The sequence below is a fragment of the Alexandromys fortis genome, unplaced genomic scaffold (assembly GCF_014885135.2).
Source record: "Alexandromys fortis isolate MF-2015 unplaced genomic scaffold, M_Fortis_MF-2015_v1.1 scaffold_1, whole genome shotgun sequence".
NCBI classification, from domain to species: Eukaryota; Metazoa; Chordata; class Mammalia; order Rodentia; family Cricetidae; genus Alexandromys; species Alexandromys fortis.
In genome coordinates this window covers 711,412-737,439 of record NW_026067927.1, presented here as the reverse complement: position 1 = coordinate 737,439, position 26,028 = coordinate 711,412, and the positions used below count along the sequence as shown (strand labels likewise).

Below are 26,028 nucleotides of genomic sequence, written 5' to 3'. Positions count from 1 at the left end.
TAAGTACGAAGGGCATGGGTGAGGATTAGAAGAGATAATAAATGTACATAACAGCCGGCATTATTATATTAAAGAGCAAGGAAATTAATATTAATAAATGCAATCACCATCTGCCTAGTAACAAGGATTCCCAGGATAATAAACTATATTAAAAACTGTGCCTACGATTCTCTGCAAACATGTTACCATTGTTTTATTATCCCAGCACCACTTTCCTGTATCACAGATGAGAAGGAGAAGGTAAAGACTCACCTAGAGCTTCCCGACTTGCCCTACCCGAACATCACTCTGCGAGTACAGGACAGACGTGGAGAGTTAGGTATAAAATGGGAATCACCACACTGTGCCTGCCATTCACTTTTAGATGCCTTTGCTTTCTGATCTTCTTTGTGGTCTTTTAGTTTCCAAAGTGTGGCACCAAAAGGGCAGTGCCAACAAGCGACACCTAGTGGCCAAGCAAGTTCCCATTCGCACTACAATTAAACAGCAAATAGTAAATCCAGGAAAATGGGTTTCGTTAAAACAAAGAAACATCAGTATAAAGATAGAATAACATATATTAAACAAAAGTATAATTTTGACTGCTGTTTAACCCTAACCAAATCTCACTCTTTTATAGACTGGTACTGGAAGGAAGATGGGCTTCCAGAATTACTCACACCTATGTGAATAATAAAGACTAAGGACTCTCCAATGGAAGGAAAACATATTCAAAAGAAGCAATACAAGAGAGTAACTGAAAAAGACTATACACTGTTCAAGATTCCCTCAAAAAAAAAATAAACTAAGATGCACTGAGTGAAAGTCCAAGTGCATCTGAAGTCACTATATACAGCGTACCTTCAGCCCTGTGTGCACATCTGAACACACTATATACAGCGTACCTTCAACCCTGTGTGCACATCTGAACACACTATATACAGCGTATCTTCAATCCTGTGTGCATATTAGAAGGTTCAGTCTTTAGAAAACAGCCTCTTCGCTTAGCAGAAACACCATGGAGATGTAAATATCTAAGAAATTCTAATAAAACAGACATAAGTAATGACATCCAGTCACTATGTCCAGATCTTAGGAAAATCCCAGGTAACTACACATGTACTATTCAGCTCGATGTCACAAAACCATTCCAGCTGTCAGCATTCTTGTAGAAAAACAATAGGGCAGGAAAAACACAAGTTCTGGCGCTTCTTGTTAACATTTACTGTGTGATCCTAGGGTTAGTGGTGGCGCTGCTAAATATTCATGTCAGAATAGCAAGAAAGGCACACAGCCTTCTAACTCCAGGCCACACATACCTACAGAGTCAGGCCAACACAGGCACCGCACTACTGAAAGGAAGTAGCTTTGATGGCTCAACAGGTAAGGCTGCTCTTCCAAAGAACCCAGGTTCAGTTCCCACAGACAACTGTCTGTCACTCCAGTTCCAGGGGATCCCATACCCTCACACAGATATACATGTAGGCAAAACACCAATGCACATTATAAAAAATACATACATTAATAAATTTAAAAAAGAAGTGTCTTTGCTACCATTTACATCTCTATATTTATTCTTAGTCCCAATATAGATTTATGATGGCTGCCAAGGAAACAAAATGGCATATTTCTCCTTCCTCTTTACTAAAAGAGAGAATATTAAGTGTATACAAGTGTTTTAAAAAATAATGTAACTACTAAAAATGCTAAGAAATAGACATGAAGACAGCAATGTCACAAAAAGAGACAGACAAGAAAATACAGATCAGTAAAGGATGTGGAGTTGGGAAATACCATCCCTAAGATCCCGAATACTCGGAGTGTTAAATACAGAACTTTTAAAGGATTTTTATTTATTATTATTGTGTATGTGTGCATCTGGAGAGGGTGCATGTGTGCCATGGTGTGCTTGTCAAGGACAGAGGACAACGCCCTACAGTCAGTTCTCCTCTTCTTCCTTTCCCTGGGTTCTAGGATTGAATGCAAGTCATCAGGCTTGCAGGCCAAGCACTTTGGAGCCATCTCAACCACCCTAAGTCATACTATTTTTGGATAATGTACTGTCTTAAACTATCTACACCACTTTTTTCTTGCCATTTATACTTTCGCAAAGCATCCCACCAAGTCTCTCGGTTAACAGGAAATTTTCAGAGCTGGAGAGATGTCTTAGTGATTAAGAGCATGCATGGACTGCTCTTCCAGAAGACTTAAGTTTGAGATCCAGCACCCACATCAGGTGGCTCACAAAATCCTGTAGTTCCAGCTACAGGGAATCCAACACCTCCTGCCTCTGTGGGCATGACTGCAGGTACCCCACACACACAGATACACACACAATAATTTAATATATATTAATTTGCTTGGTATGGTGTACACATTTGATGCAAGCACCTGAGAGGCAGAAGCAGGTGGATCTCTGTCAGTTTCAGGCCACTCTGGTCTCCATAGAGAATTCCAGGCAGGCCAGCCAAAGCTAAACAGTGAGACCCTATCTCATAAAAAAGAGAGAGAGAGAGAGAGAGAGAGAGAGAGAGAGAGAGAGAGAGAGAGAGAGAGAGAGGTGTAGGAAGGACATAGAGAAGGCTCTTCTATACTGCTAATGGAGTATGACAAGATACACTCACCTTAGCAAAGAGCTTGACAGCTACTGAAAAACTTAAGCAGAGTGAAACAACTCCACTCCTGAATGAAGTGTGTGTGTGTGTGTGTGTGTGTGTGTGTGAGAGAGAGAGAGAGAGAGAGAGAGAGAGAGAGAGAGAGAGGAAGAGAGAGAGAGAGAGAGAATGTGTGAAGACAAACAATTACAATGCTCACATAAACATCTGCCTCTGAATGCTAATGGCAGCAACATTCATAATACCTAAAAAGTAGAATAATCCAAATGCCTGCCAACTAATGAACAGATAAAAGGAGTCTCTCCATATAATGGAATCCATTCATAAAAGGAAATAAAGCATTTCCACAACCTACAACCTGGATGAGCTTAGTAAACAGCAGGCTAAGTGACAAGTACAGTCCATAGGCTATGGAGCAGTCCTAGGCAAATCCACAAACACAGAAGGCAACTGCAACTGCTCAGGGCCAGGGAAAGGTGGTGGATGAGACAGACTAGAGAGAGAAAGAGTGGGTACAGGGTTTCTCTCAACAAGAATGCTCCTTCAAAGCCACAAACCTGCAAGTTTCTAAGAGTCTCACCAGAAACTCATTTAGAAAGGGGGAAAAATATACTAAACTCCTTGGGGAACCCTAAGTAGCTTCTAGTTTTATCTCATCAAATTTTAATTACAATCAAAGTATCTCCAAAGCCACCTTACCTTCCCCCTTATCATTAAGGGGAGCTCAGCCACACCTTTAATCCCAGCTTTCCTCAGACAGAAGCAGGCAGATCTCTGAGTTTGGGGCTACTCTTTTCTACACAGGGAGGTTCTGGGCCAGACAGAGCTACACAGCAAGACTAAGTCTTTAACAAAGAAGAAGAAAAAGAAAAGAAAAAAAGAGAAGAGGAGGAGGAAGAATAAGAGAACGAACAGGAGGAGGAAGAGGAAGGGAAGAAGGAGGGAAGAAAAAAAGGAAAGAAGGAAGAAGGGAGTGGGAAGGAGGAAAGAAGGGAAAAGGAAAAAGAAAAAAAAAGTTTCTTAACTATCTTCTGAGCAGCCACCCGAGAGTCACTAACTGTATACACAGCTAATGATGCCAAGACAGTTAACTGCTTGCTCTCTCTTGCCAAAGCTATACTCAACACTTCACTTCCCCTACTTTAAGAAGACATTCTTGGGTCTGTCTTTCCTTCTGAGCACCTCCCTTTCTCTTTAACAAAATTTCCAATTCTACTCCACTCTACCAGCTAGTCCTCAGATTCTTTTCAGCAATAAAGTCAGGAATCCCTGTTGGCCTCGGTTACAGTCTCTAAAAATCCATGGCAGCTGCTCAGGCTAGCGAAGGTGGCGGCCTGGAAATGCAGCTCTGGTCCCTCCTGCACTAGCCAGGGTTCTCCAGAGGAACAGACAGGGATTGAATGAGAGAGGGAAGGAAGGAGAGAGGGAGGGGAAAGGAGAGGAAGGAAGGATGGGAGGGGAGGGTAAGCCAGGGGAGAGGAGGAGAGGAAAGGGAAGAAGAGAAGAGAGAGAAAATGTTCCCTGATAGTTTTGTTTGTTTTGACTTTTGTTATGTTTTGTGGTTTTGGTTTTTGGTTGTTTTTATAAGAGAGAACAAGAACATAAAACTGGCTGTAGAGGATCTTGGGGAGAGGAAAGACATGATCAAAGGATATTTATGAAAAGATTTAATAAATAAACAAATCCAATGGCCATAAAAGTGTAGGGTTCATTATAGTGATTTGGCTGATGGGTCTTCAGTACTTCCATATCAATTTCGAGATATAGATTACAGGGTAGTATGGACCGTCTATGAATAATCCTTACAATTCATGAACACAGGATATCTTTCCATTTATTTTGTATCTTCTTCCATTTGTTTCATACTACTTTGCAGTTTTCCTGTAGAGATTTTTCACCTCTTTGCACCTCTTTGATTAGATTTATTCGTGGGTAAGGTTTTCTGTGGTTTTTGTATGTCCTTTTTGGTTTTTGTAACACAGCCTGGACTTGAACCCAGGACCTCAGGCATGCTAGGCAAGTGCTATGCCACAGAGCTATACCCTGGCCTGCATAGCTACTGTGACCAAGACTGTTCTTTAGGTGTCTTTTTTCCAGACAGCTTGTCATTCACATCTCAAGAGCTAGTATTTACATAGTTTGAAAATGTCCTCAATTGATTCAAATGTCTTCATTTGAATTTTTAAATGTCTTCAATTTGAAGAACTATTGTGCTTTTCTGTGTGCACAAGTTGTAGGATTATTTAACTGATAAGACCTATCGTGGAGTTGGTTTGGTTCTTAGCACCCACGTGGCAGCTCATAACCATCTGGAACTCCATCCAGTTCCTAGAGATGCAACTTCTGGTTTCTTTGGATACCACACATGCATGCAGTGCACAGACATACATGCAGGCACTTATACATGCCGATACAATTAAAATTAAAAGAACAGACACTACACTTGATCTTGGCCAAAAGGCTCAGAAGCAGCCAATTTGTATAATTGTGTGCTAAATTTAGTATTGTTTTTCTTGTCTGAACTTTTCTTAGTTTTTTTTTTTTCAAGTCTCTATTCCATATATATAAAACTTTTTCATCCTGGCTCAAGTAAACTACACTTAGCAGCTTTAAAGCCCTGAAGGAAATCTTTGGGAAATTTTATTTACTTGCAATGTTCTTTCTGAGGCTCTGTCTGAAACACCTGGTAGAGAAGGCAAAGCTTTGTCATCTCCCTCTAACTTTACTTCAAGGCAGACAGGCTGAACCACACAATTAATGTGCAGGGAAACCCTGCATTATATCAAACACATCATCCAAACAACACAACTTTTTCCAGGAGTTCTCTGGCAATGGCCTCAGAGCATGTCAGTCAATGTATTTTAACTTAGGGGGAAACCTCCTTCACTAAGAAGTGGGACTTATCGCTCATCCTCCATGTTGTTATCTCAGAGACTATCGACTCCCCAAGTAACTGTGTGCTTACTTCACTTTTACACAAGTCAGGCAGGCCATGACAATGAGCCTGTTTGTAAATAAGTATACATTAAACATAAATCGGACTGCTAGACTTGCGATCTTGGGGTTCCGCAATTAGATGGGTCCGCACTAAGACGTGTGTTCAATCTGTCAAACAAAGTCAGAACTCTTGTCTCTCTTGTTCATTCAGTCCTTGCCCTAGTACAGTACCACTTCATCCCTTCTTCCCAATGCATCTCATCAGGAGTCAAAACTGTCAAACATTTCCACAGATAAACAGAAATCTGCTGGCTTTTTTTTTTTTATTGTCTGTTGTTATTATAAGGGGTGACCATGTAATCCGCCTCAGGCACCTCTCTCCATCCATGCCAGGCAGGTTCTTCTTCTTCTATCAGAAAAGAGAGCGGGTCATCGCACGTTAGTACATGCTGACAGCATGCTAATAAAAGCAAGATAAGAAGTAGCTGCCATAAAGGTGCCTGAAGCGCTGGCTTCTGAAAAGACACTTCAGAGTCGGAGGTGGAAAATGGTGTGGGTCAGCCACACAGGTCTCAGGCAGGGCAGGCAGGAAGGCAGAGTGAGGCACAGAAGGCCAGCAGGGACACCCAGGTCAGAAGATCACGACCCTGTGGTGTGAGTTAGCAAGATGAGGTCTGTGAGCAGACAACACTGAAGAAGGACACTGATTCCTCAAATGAGCAGCAGAGGCTTGAACAAGACAATCAATCCATCCTGAATCTAACTCTAAACATTAGGAGAGGTCAAGTGTGGCACTACATGCCTACAATCCCAGCACACAGAAGGCTGAGGCAGGAGGATCACAAAGCCAAGAACAACCTGAGCTGCTATCTTTTGCCCAAAGTGTTCTAGGATTCAACAGAGTGTTATTTGAGCTAACAAAATTAATGAAAGTGCTAATTAGTCAACCATACAGAATTGTCAAATAAATGATTATATCCATATGGGTCTACTGTGGTTTGGCATTAAAATACTTTGAATATAATTAGAAATGCAAAAGAAAACAACAACACACACACACCAAACAAGCCATGACAGTACTACACAGAATGATCTGATAATAAGCAGATGGAAGGATGGATGAGCTGCTAAATTTACTTAGCAAACAGGAATATCAACTTTGATAATTGCTTTACCAAAAGCAACTCAACTCATATGTTGGATTTCTTTAAAGTACTTAGTCTATCTGAGACTAATTTGCCCCCCCCTCAAACACTACCACATCTTGATGTCATTTGTAGGAATGTAGTCTACTTCCTAACGTTCTCCATCTTCACCCTCCTCTTCTACCACAATGCTGGGCATCTGACCAAAGGGAGATGAGAACACTGTAGGATGTTCTTCATAACTCCATTATAAAGGGGCTCTAGGTGTTCCTATAGAGTCTGTCATAATTAGGTGACATCTGACTGTTCCGGGCAATGCACAATATTGGGAAGTCAACAGATGGATGACAGACACTTGCCTCTGAGGAGCTCAGAGACCAGACAAGCAGATGCACAGACAAATCCAGTGACAGAAGGGTGAAGAAGTATCTTGAAAACAAGGACAGCAGAGAAAACTATTTTCTAGGTGTCACTGGTTTCTCATTCTAGGGATGTCTGGTTTCTCATTCTCTCTCCTCTCCTAAATGACCGCCATTACCTGGAAGCCAACCGAAGACGTGTCCAAGGCCGAAAGCAGACACCCTGGACGCTTTATAGCTGGGCTGACCCACCACCGTGCCCACCCATGCATCACCCCAGTTCCCCAGTTTCTGCCATAAGATTAAAAAAAAAAAAAAAAAAAACCCTAGCCTAGCAGTCCAGTGGCATCCCATTTCTGGGGACCCGTCCCAGCTCCTGGAGCTCTGTGTGCTCTTTCTCCAATAAATCTTTCTAAATTCACCCTCCTCCCCGACACATACAGACACCACTACACCACACACACACACACACACACACACACACACACACACACACACACGTCGTCCTGTCCCAGAAGTCATTGGCTGAGGATACTCACTCACTGGAAGTTGTGTGTGCCTATAAGTGTATGGTCACCCTAAGTCCTGAGTTGAAGCCCACCTAAGGTGAGAAAGAACCTTTGTCAAAATCAAAGACACTCCCTTGCCCTAGTCACCACAGAGTTATGGGGCAGGGAATTTCATTTGTCCAAAAACAAAAAATGATGCCAAAGCCAAACCTGTGAGAAATGGTTACCAGCAAGGGACATGCTGACTTGACTTTCCCATTCAGTCCTTCAGCTTAGTAATGGGGAGGACCAAATATGGGCCTTCACAGAGCTGCATCCCAACCTTTACTCTACATTTTTAAGGATGGCAAAGTACGTAGTGGCAGGAAACCACAGCTCAGAGTCAGAGTCTATGGAAGAGAAACCAGTGTGACCTTAGCTGTCGCGTGAAGACATGAGACAAAGATGGAAACCAGCAGACAAAGGCCAGGACTTGGATGAGAGCATGGGCAGGAACTCTTTCCTCTGGCACACTCCTCTGATCTTCCCAAGGCCCACTCTGGCCTCAGGTATGTCTCTGATGGGGAGAGCCCCAAAGGTCAGCTCTTCCTGCCACCCTCACCAGTGGCCCTCTGGTTACCCTTTGCTTCCCTCACTGCACTTAGGACTACAAGAGTATGCGCTACTGTTCACTTATGGACTTCCTTCTCCCTACAGCTCAAAGACAGGTACTGCCTGTCCAGCTCGTGGCTGCACGCCTACATTTAGACCAGCGTCCGGTATATATAATTCAATAAATACTTGAGGAGTGAGTGTGTGAATGAGGAACGAGTGAGTGAGGAGTTAGTGAGTGAGCAAGTGAGTGAGCGAGTGCGCAGCAAGCGGGTGAGTAAAGACTGAGTGAACAGTGAGTGAGTGAGCGAGTGAACGAGTGAGTAAGTGAGCGAGTGAGTGAGTGAGTGAGTGAGCGAGCAAGTGGAGGGGGGAAAGGAGAAAGGGGAGAGGGAAGCAGGCAGGCTGCTCAGACTTGTGGTTTCAATGCTTAGCACAACTATGGCACTCTGAGCAAAAATCAGTTACATGAGAGAAAGGAAAACGTCAAAACACTAAGATTGTGTCTAGCTCTGAAGCCTACTTGCAGGCCAACCCCTGACTATTTAATAATTTTAGTGCCTTCTGAGGTCTGACAACACTTCCAATTTTGGTGCTTAGCAAATATCTCCATTTTCGCAGAGGTCACTGAGGGTGGGGTCTTCCCTGACTTACCCCAGTGACACAGATGAAACAGAAGACTAAAGCTCCAGCTACATGACTTCTGATGCTCCTGTGCCACGCTGGCGAACGGTGTTTGCGCCAGGAGAACAGCCTCAAGCTCTACCTCGGCTTCTCCATTTCAGGACACTTTTTAATTCAGAGTTTCAAATTTAAGGAGAGGCGACAGTGCACTAATGTGGGTTTTCAGTTCGCCAAAGTCCCGTGTGTCAGTTAGAGGCTGTGTTACTGGGAGGTTCTGGAACCCTTGAATATCAGGACCAGAGAGGTCTTCTGGTCACTATGGGTATGTCCTTGAAAAGGATGCTGGAACCCCAACTCCTCTTTCTCCTTGTGTTTGAACCATCAGGTAAGTAATTGTGTTCTGCCCTACCAGAATGTGTTTATTGCTTTGAACAAATGCAAGAGAGCCAATCAATCAGAGACCAGAATCCCCAACACTCACATAAAGCAGGCCTTGTCTCTTTGAATAAGGAGGCTGTCTCAGCCTTTGGGAAATGACAGAAAGTTAGCACAGACAGCTTCCACCGCAAACTTCCTCTCTTTAAAAACTATATTGCATAGGACTGACTTCTGAAGGCTTTTCCTGGTGTTTTATGTCAGTGTGTGAGGTGCAGGTCTCTGAAGCTGGAACTCACCAACACAGCTAGTCTGGTTGTGTGGTAAGCCCTCAGGATCCACCTGTTTCCGCCATTCAGTTCCTCTGCAAGCACATTACTGACTGAGCCATCTCCCCTGTCCTGACCCCTAAAGTTTCTAAGGCTTGCTCACAATCAGCTCATTTACTTATGTTTGAACTCCTCCATGATAGAAAGGTCTTGATCGAATAATATACCAATCATACACCTTCCAACTTCAACATTTATTTTAAGTTTCTATTCATGCTTCCCCATAGTGATCCCTCCTCCCCTTTTGCAGCATTCATAAACACCATGATAAACATTTCATCCTGTGAGCTAGCCCAGGAACTTGTGGACTTGCCTTATATCCTTTACAGCCTAAAGCAGACAAGAAGGAGCTTAACTGGCAGATGCGTGGATCTAAACTCTGCTACTTGAAACTTAGACCACTTGAGAAAACTGTTTGCTTTCTTCACCATGGAAAGATGCAACCCTTGGCCTGTTAAAGATCTCTGAATAAATTTAGCCAAATGAAAAACCAACAGAAAGGGGGGAAGGAATAGAAAAAAGGGGAAACTTCTATTTCCTGATTGGAGATATATTCAGCCCTCTGATTTTTTTATGCACACTTGAGCGTCCTGTTGACAGCCTTGGAAGTTAAGTACTATGGACTGCTGCACAGCGGTTTCAAACCTTGATGGAAACCAATGGCAGGCTCCTTTTGACAGTCAAATCATGACAAGCACGTTGCAGGCCACTGCCCGTCATTCACCAACATCTCCAACCTGCTTCAGCTGCTTCTCAGCGACTAAGTGAAGGGTCAGAGGTTAAGCTCCAAGAAGCCAGCAATGAAGGGCAACTGTCATGCACCGCTGCCTATCGTGGAGCAGCAAGGAGTGGCTGTCTCCTCTGGAACATGCAAAGCGCTCTCATTCTGTCCGGGCAGAGACACATCTGAAGGTCCTAAATGAGACCATTGCCAATTCATGAAGCTCCAAACTGACAGCATGCCATTCAAGCTGTCTCAAATTTGACTTTTTTTCTTATTTCAAATCACAAATGCATGCAAAGTATACAGTTAAGCATGACTCTTCAGCCATGGTTTTAAGCAGGTTTTGCTTTCGACACATACAGAGCCTCAGACACATGTACCTTCTTGGATCATAAAAGATAGAAATAAAACACAACATTCTTCTTTAAGGAGTTTCTAATAAAGTATGTAATTAAAAATGGATCAATTAATTTTAAAAAGCTATAAATGTAAAAGAGAATAAGGAAAGGTCTATGAGACAGTTTGGAGGGGGAAAGGAAAGGGAACATGATGCACTTGTAATCTCAAAACATGAAAGTAACAAAAAAGACAAGAAATTTATATAGTCATTGTTTAGAAAACCTCATAGATATATATGAGTGGAAATCTTTAAAGGGACTCATATTATCACATGACCCCAGCACCAGGAGACTGAGAATACACAGGGCCATATTTACCGAAATGGTTTAATTTTAAGGACATAATTGTTAAGAGCCTTTTTACACAAATTAGAGTTCACAAAGGTTCAGAGTGCTGCACATGACAAAAGCACATCCTTACACACCTTTAAGTGCATGATGTTTCTGTTTGCCATGCAGTGGAATGACATGATCTCAAGTCAGGAATTAAGGTGAACAGATCTGCTTGCATCCTTTTCATCAACAATATCACTTATAACCACAAAAAGAGCCCAGCGTAGCCCGTATTGGACAGTCTTGGGTGGTATGGGATCTCAGGTGAAGGTTTTGGTCTACAGATATTGCACACTACAGCTAACTCCTTAGCCCTCGTGGGCTAGCGCCATCCTTCCTTAAGTCAGCCTGAGGAAAGAAATCATGATCTGTAGGAACAAGCCAATACACCCTATTATTAAAACCCATATTGGCTGCCCTATTTTCTAACAACAAAAGCATAGCTAGTTTCTTGGTGAGCGGCAGACAGCTTAGCGTAATTGATGTGGAAGTAATGTATGACCATGTACCAACTTTTACTCAGGAAAAAAAAAATTATAAACCCACAGTATTACGTGCAGTTTTGATAAATAAAAATATCCCAAGCCACAAGCACACATTCAAATACTATATTCATGGCTACTTTTAAAAAAAATGTTATTCAGAAAAAAAGCTACTCAGCCAGCATGGGGGTACATATCTGTTACCCCAGAACTCAGAAGGCAGCAGTAGGTGAACCTTTGTAAGTTCAAGGCTGGCTTAGTCTACATAACAAGTTTTGGGCTAGCCAGAGTTACATGATGAGGGAAATAAGCGAACGTTCTGTAATACAGAGACTCGATAAAGAGGCCAAGACGAAATGGATTGTTTTCCCAGAAGGAGCTTGAAGTAGAAAAATCCTTACCAAACATTCAAGCATGTCTATACACAAACATAAAAACTAAATCAGAGCTGTCTTCCCCAAATCTTCATATTCTAGACCTGGGTAGGGAACTCTCATATGTAATATAAACTGATATAAGACAAACAAAAGAAAATATTCCTGTGGACTCCAGAGTCAACTAATGGCACTCATATTCCTGCAGAATATCCTACACATGAAATTTTAAAATTCATGATAAGTGGGTCTAAGACACCTAAAAAGCAACAAAAACAGACTGGTAATTTAAGAGCAAGAAGATTCCCGAGCAGACCCTAAGGAAAACTTTCTATAGATAAATTCAATGTTCAAATTTTTACACTGTCAGTAAAGTCTGGAAGTAGCAGGTGCAGAATTAAACCATTTCCAGCCCCAGATCCCAGAGCCTGGAGAAATTCCTTGCTTGGGCTTTTAGCTCTTTGAGAAACTGACCAGACCTAAGACCATGGTCTGAAATCCAGGTTGTGTTTCTCATATCATACTGAGGAGAGGGGTTGCAATGGGAAAAGCAAAGCCAGAGCAGAGCTGGGTCTCACAAAGCCGAGCACAACAGCTGGCCATAACATTCAGGAGGAAGGATGAGTCTCGACATCTGGTCTCTCTAACCAATGACAAAGTAGATCCTTAAACATGTCTGGGGAATGAATCAGCATGTGGCTTTTTCAACCTTCAGTATCAAGCATTCAACAGAGATAATGGAATGGATCAGAACGTCACTGCCTCCTTAGGCATTTGATTCATACCCTCGAATGATCCCAGACAGCTGCTAGCTTCACTTCCCACATCCCCTCCATCATTCCCTCCCCCTTTCCACATCCCAATGCCAATTTCACTATCTGTGAAGTTGTTTTTATCTGAATATCTGATTCATTAAGAGTAAAATAAGAAAAGTCAGTGAACTCAGCAGCATTCAGAAGTAGGCAAATCTGTGACTCCAGCCACTCTGGTGCTCCAGAGATGGGGAAGAATGAAGGAACAAACAAGATGAGGAAGAAAATGTGGCCTCAACCCCACAGCCCGGTATTGGTTTCTGAAGCTGTGAGGATACAAGAGTGCCATGAGAACCGGACCAAGTTATTCTCCATCTTCTTCCAATGTGCCTTTTTGTTAGATCCTCTGTAGCGTGGCGGCAAAGCTGCATCATTGTTTGGGGACTTCTGTGTATCGCTACAGTTTAACTCTGCATGTTGGGACGGAGAGGGAAGCTACCGGAGGGTGCAACTCTTGTCCATGTCAGAACCAGAGGGTAGGGTGCTTCTTCACAGGAGTGCCTAAGTGCTTTGTGATGATTGGTCAGAAGCAGGGGCTAGCCTGTGCAGGTGCCCTCTCTCCTCCTTTCATCCGAACAAAGCCAGACATTCTCATTTTACCATAGTCACTGTACATGGCCCTGTTGAGTGCAAGGAGTACCCGCTGCCTCCAGGTCATGAAATAATAGTAAAAACTTGATAATCATTCATTGATTTAGTTTTCAGCATACTATATCATTTGAATCCAATGGGAGCATAAAGAGCTATTTGTGAGGTCAACCCCGGTACAGACAGATGCTGACATGCTATTGATGGCAAGGTGGAAAGAAATTGCTAAATACAGCAGATCAATACCTCGTTTCACTGTTACAGCCTTCTGCAGACATAAAATATATATCTTTACAGCTACAAAAATAATAATAATGAAAGTGGGAGATAAATGCTTCCCTCAAGGTAAACTATTTGATTAGCTAAGGGCAAAGGTGACAGCAGCAGTTACACTAAAGTAACTTTATAGTCTTAAATAAAAACAGGAAGAAGAACCGCAGATGAAATGGCAAAATGAATCGGGACGCTCAGCGGTTCAGATAGAACTCAGAAAGCAGTGCTAGATAAGGCCTCCAAAATCGAAGGTCTCCCTCTAGCTTCTAGACACTTTCCTGAGGTCTACTACGCTCTTATGTGACTTTATACACAACACTTTTCTAATTCTGTATTCTTATTGTTGATGGGGAACACACTGGGAGCTACAGCCAAATGAACATTCTTTGAAGTAAAGCCCCAGCCCCAGAACCTCAACTGCCTATATAACCTATATATGTGTCTATTTGAAAGAAAACTGTTGAAAGTCAATCATTTTAGCACATTGCTAGACATATAAATGTATTTGTGACATGGCCAGGAGATCTCACTATCGTCCTATGGAAAAGGCTGGGGAGATGGCTCAGTCAGTAAAGTGCTGGCACCCAAACATAAGGATCTGGGTTCAGATCCCAGCGCTCACATAAATGGCTGAGTACAGACTGCCCATTGCAATCCCAGACCTGGGGGCAGAGAGGGGAGGATGCCTAAGATCTGCCAACCTTTTCAGTCTGATAAAATGGTGCACTTTAGGTTCCACGTAACACCCTGTCTCAAATATAAATATAATAAAGGTAATGATCAATTGAGGAAATGCCTGATGTCAATCTCTATCCCATGTACGCATGCACATATGTGTGCTTACACATACACACATATACAAACACACACACGAAATAATTTGCCTAAATGGCAAGATATAGGGTATCTACCATACATAGGAAGTGTAAATACATACTTACTGCTGGCAGAATACATTGTGATGGAAAGGAGGGAGGGGGGGAGGGAGGGAGGGAGGGAGGGAGGGGGTGAGGGAGGGAGGAAGGGGGGAGGGAGGGAGGGAGGGAAGAAGGGAGGGAAGAAGGGAGGGAGGGAGGGAAGAAGGGAGGGAGGGAGGGAAGAAAACAGAGAAAGAGAAAAATCCTGAAAAACTTCATGAGCAAGGAGATAACTTAGGAAAAGTCCTCAAGGATTTGTGGGTCTAAAACAACATCATCAAGTTCACTTCTGTTTCTCAGATGAAACTCTTTTGGTAAAGATAAAACTCTAAACTCTGAGCTCACCATGAGTAGTATCTTTTTTTTCTTTTTCTGTTTTTGTTTTTGTTTTTTAAAGATAGGGTTTCTTCGTGCAACAGTCCTGGCTGTCCTGGAACTCACTTTGTAGACCAGGCTGGTCTGGAACTCACAGAGATCCACCTGCCTCTGCTTCCCAAGTGCTGGGATTAAAAGCGTGCGCCAGCACGGCCCGGCCATCGCATATCTCTAAAAGGCAGTCTGAAGAGTAAGTATCACTGCTTTCAAAAGATTATAGCTACTACATTAGCTTAACCTGAATAACCCAAGAGAAGAACTGTTTATCTTGGATCACAGTTCTTGGCTCCATGGGTTATGGAACCCTGATGAGGCAGGAGTGTGTAGCAGAAGCTATTCACCCCATTACAGACAAGAAGCAAAGAGAAAAAGACAGAGGCCCTAGATAAGATACAGTCCTTAAGAACACACCCTCGGTGCCATGTTTTTTCTGAAGTTTCTAGAACATTCCAAAGTAGCACTGTCAGCTAAGACCAAGTCCCCCATATATTATCCTTTAGGTAGACACTTCATATCCCAACCATAACACCTACCCTACTTATCCCACTGCAATGAATGACTTACTGGAGAAAGAGGATACTGTGCAGACACACACATGCTTAAAATCCTCCTATGCACAATATTCTAAAAGAGAACGCTAAATATTTTTTTCAACTGTAGAACCACTGCATTTGGGAGTTGTTTGGCAATTTTTAAACAATGTACTTACCTAAAATGAACTTTGCTTAGAGGACACTCATTTTCCCAAAGCCACGGGAAATCTCAAGTAAGTAAAGGACACTAGATAATTACCATTCCTCCACTTTGTAGACCAGGCTGGCCTCGAACTCACAGAGATCTGCCTGCCTCTGACTCAGTGAGAGCTGGGATTAAAGGCGTGCGCCACCACCACATTTTAACACACTGGATATTGTGGGTTTAAGCCTCAGAAAGAAAAAAAAAAGTAAATTTAGCCTAAGAGAAACAAAACATTATGGTAGTGAGTGGTAACTAGTGAGAGGCAACGGCCGTACGTACATGCCTGCTGCCCGTGGATGTCAGAAGGCATTAGATGGCCTGGAACTGGAGGTACAGATGGTTGTGAATCCCATGTGAGCACTGTAAACTGAACCCAGGTCCTCTGTAAATAAAAGCAGCAAGTTTTGTTAATCCCCTAGCTATGTCTCCGGCCCTGCAAGCTGCTTTAAAAGAGGAGACTAAAACACAGAATGTTTTCATTTTAAAAGCTATGAAAAGTCGAGTGTGGGTTTTCGAAATTATAAGACAACAGACAATTCTAAACAGGAGAATATGTTCAATGTCATAGCAAAGAAAATTTTCTTTTACGCATATGGTGTTTGCATGTGTGTATGTTTGTGTACCACATGCATGCGTGGAGCCCATGGAAGCCAGAAAAGGGTGCCAAATCCAATGAAAGGGTGCCAAGCCCATTGGATCTGAAGTTACAGACAGATGTGAGCTGCCACATGGGTGCTGGGAATTGAGCCCAGGTCCTCTAGGAGAGCAGCCAGTGCTCTTCGCTGTTGGGGCATTTCTCGAGCCCCTCCTGTCAATACATTTGAACACCTTCATTTTGGAAAACAAATATAGTAATCAAAGTATGTTCATGAAGATGAAGACTAAAAAGACAGGGCCAGGGGTATGACTACAGAGCCAAGCGGCAAAGCACTGAATAAAGACGTGCCGGGCCCTGGAGTCAACCAGCACACAGTGAAGACAACTTAAAGAGGTGAGACAACTACAGAAGATAGAGACATTACCACAAAGAACCTTCCCCAACATTCCATAAAAAGTGAAGCTAATCTAAACTTCTAAGAACCAAATGTGTAATGCATTACAAACGGCTCCAGGGCAGAGGAGGGAAGCGCTGCCGTATATCTCTGATTAGCATAATACGGTATCAAAATTAAATGAACAAAGTTCAAAAGGGACTGTTCCTCAGTATTGTCGGAATACTGGCTGCTAAGTTATCCCACCAGCAAAAAGTGCTCTATGGGGCTTCACGAAGAGTGGGCTGCGCAGTGGCTGCACTGTGCATGCCAAACACGGCACACTCACAGATACGCATGCAGACCCAGGGAGGACTGCCCTCAGCTTCTAAACTAATCACCACACAGACCCATTTGACTGTTCTAACTGAAATAGCATAGCGCTGGATTCAGCAGTGTGGTAATGGACGAAGCAGGATTTATCAACTGCATCACCACTAGAAACTCTATTAAAAACTTAGTCCACCCATAAAAACGAAGACATTATCAAAAGCCGGGCAGTGGTGTTGCGTGCCTTTAATCCCAGCACTCGGGAGGCAGAGGCAGGTGGATCTCTGTGAGTTCGAGGCCAGCCTGGTCTACAAGAGCAAGTTCCAAAGCTACAGAGAAACCCTGTCTCAAAAAAAGAAAAAAAAAAAAAAAAACAGAGTGCTCTTAAAAAAAAATCAACAAAAACAAAAATGTCAATCCTTCAAAAACTGAATCAAAGATTCCTGCCAACTGCTATTATATTGGAACTCAAATTGTAGCCACTAGTGGCATGACTGTCCACTGCTGGTACCACCACTGAGGGTTCTAAAGCTGGAGGAAGGAGGGAAACATTGTCAGAAGGGGAAAAACAGAAGCATATCCACAATAGACATTATCTACCTACCACATACCTTAAAAAAAAAAAAAAAAAAAAAAAAAACAGAAAATCAACCAAAAATTTTAGAACAATAAGAATGCAGTCTGTCCTGGAGTCAAGGCCATCTTTTATAGCAGTCAAAAGATCTAACTTTAAAATAATCCATTTACAGTAGAAAGTAAAAGAAAAAACCCACAATAACCAAAAATGCAAATAACCAAAAAATAAACCCCAAACACAATAGTATAGTAACTAAAATTACAGGACTTTCTAAAAATTATCAAATTAAACACATTTAGATGGATAGCATTGCTGAATGAAGTAAACTGTAATAGCTCATTCTTTACTAATTTATAAATAATGTAACAGCAACTAAACTGCCAAGGATTTGTGGGACACATGGGGAATCATGAAAAAATATTTTTTTTCTTTTAGCTTATCAGGGGGAAAAAAATAGTTGCCAAATATGCAAGGAAAGATCACAGGAAAATCTGAAAACAGAGTAAATATGTGTCTTTATACTTCCACACAGTAAAAGGAACCACAAAATTATAGCAATTAAAGGAGTGTGTCCATAATAACAAAGCAAAGCAAAATAAAACACTCAGGTGAACATTTAGAGATTCAAATGAACGCGGAAAAGGAGTCAGGCAGAGGTGAGAACTATTGGCCCACTTGAGAGAGGACTACATAACTAACAAACAAGTTCCTAAAAACCAGAAAGAAAAGACAAAAGCACCATGGCAAATGAACTAAGACTACAGGAGCCAACAAAGCTCAAAGAACTGCGCAATAAACAGGACCCAAAGATGTCCTTCAAGGACAAGGGGTAAGAAAATACAAGTTCTCTCTACGACCAGCAGCGGCTACTTCCCCGTAGCTGGCTGGAATTTTCACTTTAGGACAGTTCCCAGAGTTTGAAAGAAACTACCAGAGAACATTTTCTTGTATGATTTTTTAAATAAGAAACTGGCGTCTTCCCCCTGTCAGCAAGAGGATGCCCTGAATCAAAGCTCTGGATAAACGCTGTCCACACAGGTCACCTTCTTTCCATTTGCCCTAGGGGAAAAGCCACAGACATGCAGGGATTTATGTGTAAGAATGTTCACTAAATGATGAACTACAGCAGAAGAAAAAAATGCACACGAAGAAATAACTTATCGCTGTAATGATACAAAAAATATTCACAATATATTGAATACTGGTGAGAAAAATACAGTACAAAATATATACCATATAATTCCAACTTTTGTTTAAAATGTATTTTCATAATTGTAGCTCACAAAAACATTCTGAGTTTTTGAAATATATAAAAACTTAAATTATACATATATTTTAAACAAAAGGATCATAGTATGTTTATTGTACATAATAAGCACCATAACAATAATGTGAACAAAACAGAAACAGTAGCAGTGGTCATCTCTAAAGAACTACAGAGAAATCTTATTCTAAAAACTATAAAAACCATTTTTCTGTTTCTCTAAAACATTACTGCAACCAGAAAAAAAAAAAACTATTTTAAGCAGTGAATGTTTCGTCATCTTATGCCATGCATAGTATGGTTATAACATTTACAAATCCAACTTTCATATTCACACATGAAAACTAAGTCCATTCCAGGCAGACCTAAGGCAGGGGCAGCCCTGAGCTATCCTGAATACTCTACATACTTCACATCCCTAGATGTCTGCCACTACTGCCAGTGCCACCTCCGAGGTCATGAGTGAAGGGGACGTGACTTGCCCACCAGCATTCAGCTAGCAAGTATCAAGGAAGGGACACGGCAAAGCAGCCTGGACCCCAGATCTGTGCTCTCAACTCCCACAGCCTCTCCAGGTAAGGTACCCTCTGAAACAGCAGGACTGACTTACAACGCAAACGCCAGGGCAGAAGCAATAAACTAAGGACGATTCTTTTAAGGCGATGTCTTAGTGAAATGCTATACATATCCAAAAATGTGGTCACTGATCAAAACATTTTTGGAAATCCTTTTTTTTTAATTGTCCCCAGAACGCAATAAACAGCCTTCTCTGAAAATTATTCCAAATAGCTAGAAGTCATTCTTAATCAAGGCTTAAGATGATTATACAAACAGCAGCTTTCTGCCTTTTGACACAGCAGCAACCCTGTGCGGTTTTGACTGCACCAGCCTGCGCTCACTCCCCAGAATACACTCAAGGCGCTGTTTACTATGTGCGCTGCCGTCCTTGTTTGCTCGCACGCGCACTCAGTTTCTACTGCACTGAGGTCATCAATGGCAAAATTATACTGCATTGGTTCTTGATTCTCCAGCCCCTAACAAATGTATGTCCTGGCTCCCAAAGAGGACTAATTATATCTGAAAGTACTCTACTGAAAAAGCCACGCAAATGCTTTGAGTAATGACACCACAGTAAAGAAAAACATTGCCAAGAGACTATCTAGTCTATGAACAAATATGCATAGAGGGCATGTGGAAAAGATTATAATAAAAATGGAAATTTGATGGAGAGTTTCCAAGTCTCTAAATATTAGGGAAGATAGAACTCGGTTTTTAACAGATCTTGGAATTTCGAGCTCCAGTCCTTTCTTACACGTCACAGGTACAGAGGTGCAGTAGCGAAGAAGCCTCACGGTCTAAGAAGCAATCTCCTGAACCAAGGATGCAGAAATAGCCATAAACCTTCTCAGACAACAATGCAAAAGCCACATCTGCTAAGCAGAAGACACCCGGATGCAGTCGGCCTATGGGTCCAATCGACAGAGCACAACCCGGTGCCTGAAATATAAATCAAAGCACCTGCCGCCCCTGGTACTTATTGACATGCACTACCTGCGAGTTCTAATGTGTGCAGGATGGCTGTTTTTATTTACAGCACAAACCACAGGCTGAATGTAAAACAAGATGCTTAATAAATCCAGAGGCCCATAAAACACAGCATAACTCCGATGGCAAGGCAGACACTCACTCCTTAATTAAGTGGGTGATGTTCTGCTTAAAACAAAAAGACAACCCAGGGCTACAGCTTAGATTAAGCACTCAGTGTTGCGAGGGCAGCACCAGCCATTTTCAAGGCAAAGGCTTTAAATCATGAAAAATAAACCATCTAATAGTCTGTATTCAATAGTCAGTAGGCAGTCGGGACACAGGCTGATTGGGATTAACACGTCTTCAGCTATAACAAGTAATTTTACAGAGGATTAGTATCTTGATGGTCTGATCAATATGAAGCACCGCTGCTATTACAGATGAGGAGAAATTGCCCCTCTGGTAATAAAGTGTGCGTGTCTCCGCGCTCCTTCATTTGCTCGGTCCATTATAGTAATGGCTCCAGCATTAACAGCTGGGACAATTTAAGCAGCAGGGGTCTGCTGCATTTAAAAGCTGGAATGGTGGCCCTCACCCAGTCCTCCTGTCTGCTTCCGTGGTCCCTCTGCCTGGCTGGGCCTGCCACAGGAGGATGATGTTTTATGGGAACAAGGACTACTATTTCTCAATTATTGTCTCATTAATAGTGCTACCAGCCAATAATGTGACTCAAACAAAAACTGCTTGCAGTATATGACCTGCTGATTTGCCCCCCCCCCCCAAAAAAGGCACACTATTTACCCGAATACCAGGGTTGACTTGACAACAGGCTAGTGTGCTGAGAAACTAAAATGTTTGCATTTGTTGGTCCGGTGCTCAGCTCATATTCTCAGGCAAATAAAAAATTAAAACGTTCATGCTGACAGGGGGAAAATTCATCAGCAGAATTTTCCATCTCTGTTTTCAGAAAACAGTGAATCGACAGACTGCTGTACACGGGAAGAAAATCCTCATTAGCACAGCCCTGGGCCTTGAATCCCAGGCAGTTCAGCTCAGTGAGTCGAGGTGGCAGCAACAGCCCATTTTGTATCAGTACTGGAGAAACATGGGCCCCGGAGGCTCTCCTTGAGTGATCCAGTCACTAAGTGATGGTGCCATAGGGCAGACTTAGGGCTGGTGCGGAAATCAGAGCTCTGACACTTCTGATCACAGCTCTGAACACACTGACTAGCTACCAGCGCATCTCCTCGGACCAGATGCAACCTGATAAGGTGCTTCAAAACAAGTTCCTATGTTGTCTCGCTGAACATAGCGGACAATGAGGACTACTGAGAACTCAAGAACAATGGCAATGGGTTTTTAATCCTACTGCACGTATTGGCTTTGTGGGAGCCTAGGCAGTTTGTATGCTCACCTTACTAGACCTGGATGGAGGTGGGTGGTCCTTGGACTTCCCACAGGGCAGTGAACCCTGATTGCTCTTTGGGCTGACGAGGGAGGGGGACTTGATTGGTGTAGGGGGAGGGAAATGGGTGGTGGTGGTGGGGAAGAGACAGAAATCTTTAATAAATTAAAAAAAAAAAAAAACAAGCTCCTACTTGATTTCCACCAGACACTAAGTCTCAACTGCCCTTTATCCACAGGGCAATTCTTCAGCAAAATGGAAGGCACGGTCCCTTTACAAGCAGATCAGTTCCAACACAACACAGCAAACAAATTCACCGCGTAGCACCAGGCGAGGCCTTGGGTAGGAATTTTCATGCAGGACCAGCAGTCAACCTGGTACCCCCAGAGACTAGAATGGGAATTAGAGGGGGCGAGCAGGGGAAGAGGACAAGGGGGCTTCTATCTGAGAGCACTGAGAGCAGGGGTCTGCTGCACAGGACTGTGCACAGCCACATCCAAACTACGGTACAACGTGCTTAAAATGTGCTCCAAGGACGGAGCTCAGGGTAAGGGTTTGTAACACCATTTAAAACACAACGCTTTTCTAATGTTCTGCATGGAAACCTACAGCTCCAACTCGAGACTTGCCTTTCAAACCCAGAGCAGCCTTACAAAACATGCCAAGAACAAGTGTTTGGAAACATGTCCCGATCGACGCAAATCTTAACTCCTGAATGTGTCCTGGCCCAGCCCAATTACTCCTGATTCTTCCTGCATTGCACCATGCAATCAACCAGTGGGGCACATTCGTACAATAACACAAACCCAGGCTGATATATAAGATTAGAGGAACGAACTCAGCAGAGTTCCGGATTCGGCTGTTCTCAACAGTGCCCTTCCTCCCTAAGGCTCCAGAAGTGCCATCTCACGATGAGGTCTTCTAGAAACCAGAAAGGCACACTTCCAAAATAACCGTATCAAGAAATCTACCCCATGTACCCATTAATACCAGTACTCAGGAGGTTGAAGCAGAATTAACACAAGTTCTAGGCCAGTCTGGGCTACGCGGTAAACTGGAGGTCCGTCGGGACTACATAGTGCGGCACTATTTCCAAACAAAGAAAGGAAGGGAGGAAAGGAGACGAGGGTAGGAAGAGAAAAAAAAAATCTACCCTTAAAAAAAAGGCTAACTAGTAGTCTAAAAATTGAAGGAAAACACTGGAAACTACTGCTGACCACTGCCAGTGCACACGTTCAATGGATGAATCCTGATTCTCAGAATTAATTGCCATACCATTAGTGTGTGACTAATTTTAAATCCCTAAGTACCTAATCATTTTCCATTATTTCTTTCAAACTCTACTTCCATCTCTATTAGGAAGTCTCATGGCCAATACAAGTGGCACTCTTGAGAATTCATTTAATAAATATTTATGGGACATTTGCTATGTGTCTGGCAAAATGTTAAATGCTGGGAATAATATGGAAAATGGAAAAATAAAAAAAAAAAGAGCAGACCTGAATTTCTTCACCCATATCGTCTAAATGCCCAAAGTTGGATCGCTAATGTTAGAGCAGGGCAGACGGAGGTGACATGGAAACACAAGAGAGGGGACATGCATCTCCAGAAGCAGAATTGTCCTTTCGATCAGAACAACTAAGGGCCACAGTCTCTTTGAGGAAGTGGAGAGCATGTGCTGTGGCACCAGGGGCTGCAGGTTTTGTAGGGCTTGAAGAGGAAGGGGCACATCGGGGTGGGAGAGCAGTGGATAATGTTCTGGCCTTGGTTCTGCCTCTGCAGTTTAGGTTGGGAACTGTCTGTATTGGGGATTATTCTTGAACTTGGTGGGGTGGGGGGTGGAGGGTGGAGCGGGGATGGGTGTTTCTATGCAAGCATTTGCCAGATTGAGATATTTTTAGCCTTTAAATAAACTCTGACAAAACAAATGTACTCAGTAGCCAGAAAAGTGGTGCTAGAAATATTCATTGTTATTGGTCACGTAATATCATATACCACACACTGGAGGCTCCCCGCCACACAGTCTTCCCTCAGCAAATACTGCTAATGTCTCTCTCCTACATGGAAGACGCTCACCGCTAGAAAAAGGATTCCCCGGGGGCTGGAGAGATGGCTCAGCGGTTAAGAGCATTGCGTGCTCTTCCAAAGGACCGGAGTTCAATTCCCAGCAACCACATGGTGGCTCACAACCATCTGTAATGGGGTCTGGTGCCCTCTTCTAGCCTGCAGGCATATATGCAAACAGAATATTGTATCCATAATAAATAAATAAATATTTTAAAAAGAAAGAAAGAAAGAAAAAGGATTCCCCACAAAAGGTGTTTTCGGGTAAGCAGTATAATAGTTGTTCAAAGTTCCCAATACTTGGATGAGAGGGAAGACAGTGAATTTCATCTTGAAAATCAACATTACAATGTAAAGCAGGCCTGAGAAAACGGAGAACAACAATAACTGCCACTCAGTGGTTCTGCGCATTAAACATCCAGGGAGGTGTTTAATGTGATCTGGAAACTATAATCAAAAAATGAAGGCAACAAAACACAAAACAACCATAAAACCATAAAGACTGCAAAACCATGAAGAAATATAGAAGGATTTGGGAGAAAGAAAATGAAAAAAAAAGAAGGCACACAGAATCTTTCAGAGGAGGTTTTAAGAACCTGAGACTGTGAACTATCTGCACTGAATTTTCATCCCTATTTCCAAAGCTACACCCCTAAAACCGTGGGCTCTTGGAAGTACTGAGTGTCTTTGGTAGCCTCATGAGCTGATGGCCGGCCATGTGGCAGCCATGAAGCAAGGTGGGAGCTTAGAAAATCATACCCTGACGCAGGGTGCTTCGGCTTGCTGAGTACTTTGAACTAAGAGATATGGGAAGGCTTCGGAAACTCCTGTACAGAAACAAGTTAAAACGAGGGATCCTCTCTTATCTAGGACAAGTCAGTGTAACTTGAGGTTCTTTTCCCAAACAACCATAAAGCCTAAAAATATTACTGTAACTTCCCAACCTTTCTAAGAGAAGGCCATGATATGGAAGCCCCTCATTTCAGGAGTGCCCTGTCCCAGGCTTGGGAGGAAGAATTACACAGGAGTCTAGAACATACCAGGCAGGGCCCCGTGAGTTTCCCATTCAGCTTTTCCATAAGATCCAGCTTCATCCAGCCCTGTGTCTATCCGAGTAGCTAATCTTCACCAAAAACTTCCTGAAACTTTGGGTCTTCCTTCTCAGGGCTCCCGTGTCAGATAAATAAATCGGACATGTTTTTTCTTTAGCTGGATCTCCAGTCACGGAATTCAGAGTGGGTCTCTACCCCTCATTTAATCTTTTCAAATGCCCTCCCAGACACCAATGTATGTCCAGTCTCCTTGGCGAACCTAAGTCCAACCAAGTTGTAATGAATATTAAACATCACAAACTTGTTCCAGGATCTTCTCAATAACTGAACACGTCGTGGTTACTGGAGTCTGGCCCAGCTGGAGAAGGCAAAAAAATTCTTTGTACCTCGTCCCAGACACCTGGCCCAAAGCATCTCATCCATTAGACATGGCTGTACCCTTAACAATATCCTTTATAATTATCCTAGCTTGCTTCTGCTGCTATGGAAAAACACCACAACAAAAGCAACTGAGGGCAGGGATATTTCATCTTACAGGTTATTGTCCCCCATGAAGGGATGCCAACATAGGAACCATTGGTGGCAAACAAGTCATGGATGCGCACGGGTGGCTGGCTTGCTTTCCCTAAGGTATTCCTTATAGTCCAGGCACACTCAACAAGGATGGCACTGCCTACAGAGCCCAGGCCCTCTCCAACATCAGTTAGCAATTAAGAAAAAGTCCCCTGGACAGGCCTGCAGGCCAGTCCAGTGGAGGCAGTCCCTCGGTTGCGGTTCCCTTTCTTGTGTTTCAAGCTGATACTGAACTATGTCAGTATTAAATCCCCCCATCTTCTGCGCAAGTCACTCAAGTCTCCCAATATCTGAGGACCATAAAGAAGCCTAGAACAATCCTTTTCACGTGGCGATTACTGTTTTTTTTAACTATACCTTTAGAGTACTTTTAACTTCACTTTTTGAAAATGTTTTTTCCCCTTCATACATTCTTCCAGTTTTATTTTGTTTGTTTATTCGATATTTGGCTAACACACAGGATGCTATGGATATTCCACTTGTCTGGGGGAGCCTGGAATCCTGATATCTATGTGAAATGCCTCCATTTCTCCACATCAAAAAGTAACTCACTTGATCCAAATAAAACACCCCTATAGACCTGGATGAAACTGCAGACCATATGATCTCCCTTCCTCATCAAAAAATTACCCACTCAAACTGCATGACCTGCATACAACAGCCGCAATAAAACATCAGACAAAGAAGAACATACAAAGCTGGGCATAGTGGTACATGCACATAACTCCAGCACTTGGGAGGCAAAAACAGGTGGATCTCTTTAGCAGTCTGGAAGTCCAGCTCCCAGG

At 42.7% G+C, this 26,028-nt stretch overlaps 1 protein-coding gene and 1 pseudogene across 1 annotated transcript in view; both read right to left on the bottom strand.

Moving 5' to 3' along the window:
• The window catches only part of Fto (FTO alpha-ketoglutarate dependent dioxygenase), a 332,887-nt gene that overhangs the window by 299,840 nt on the left and 7,019 nt on the right, over positions 1-26,028 (bottom strand). The window lies entirely within an intron of this gene.
• On the bottom strand, positions 4,922-5,067 carry LOC126503072 (uncharacterized; annotated as a pseudogene).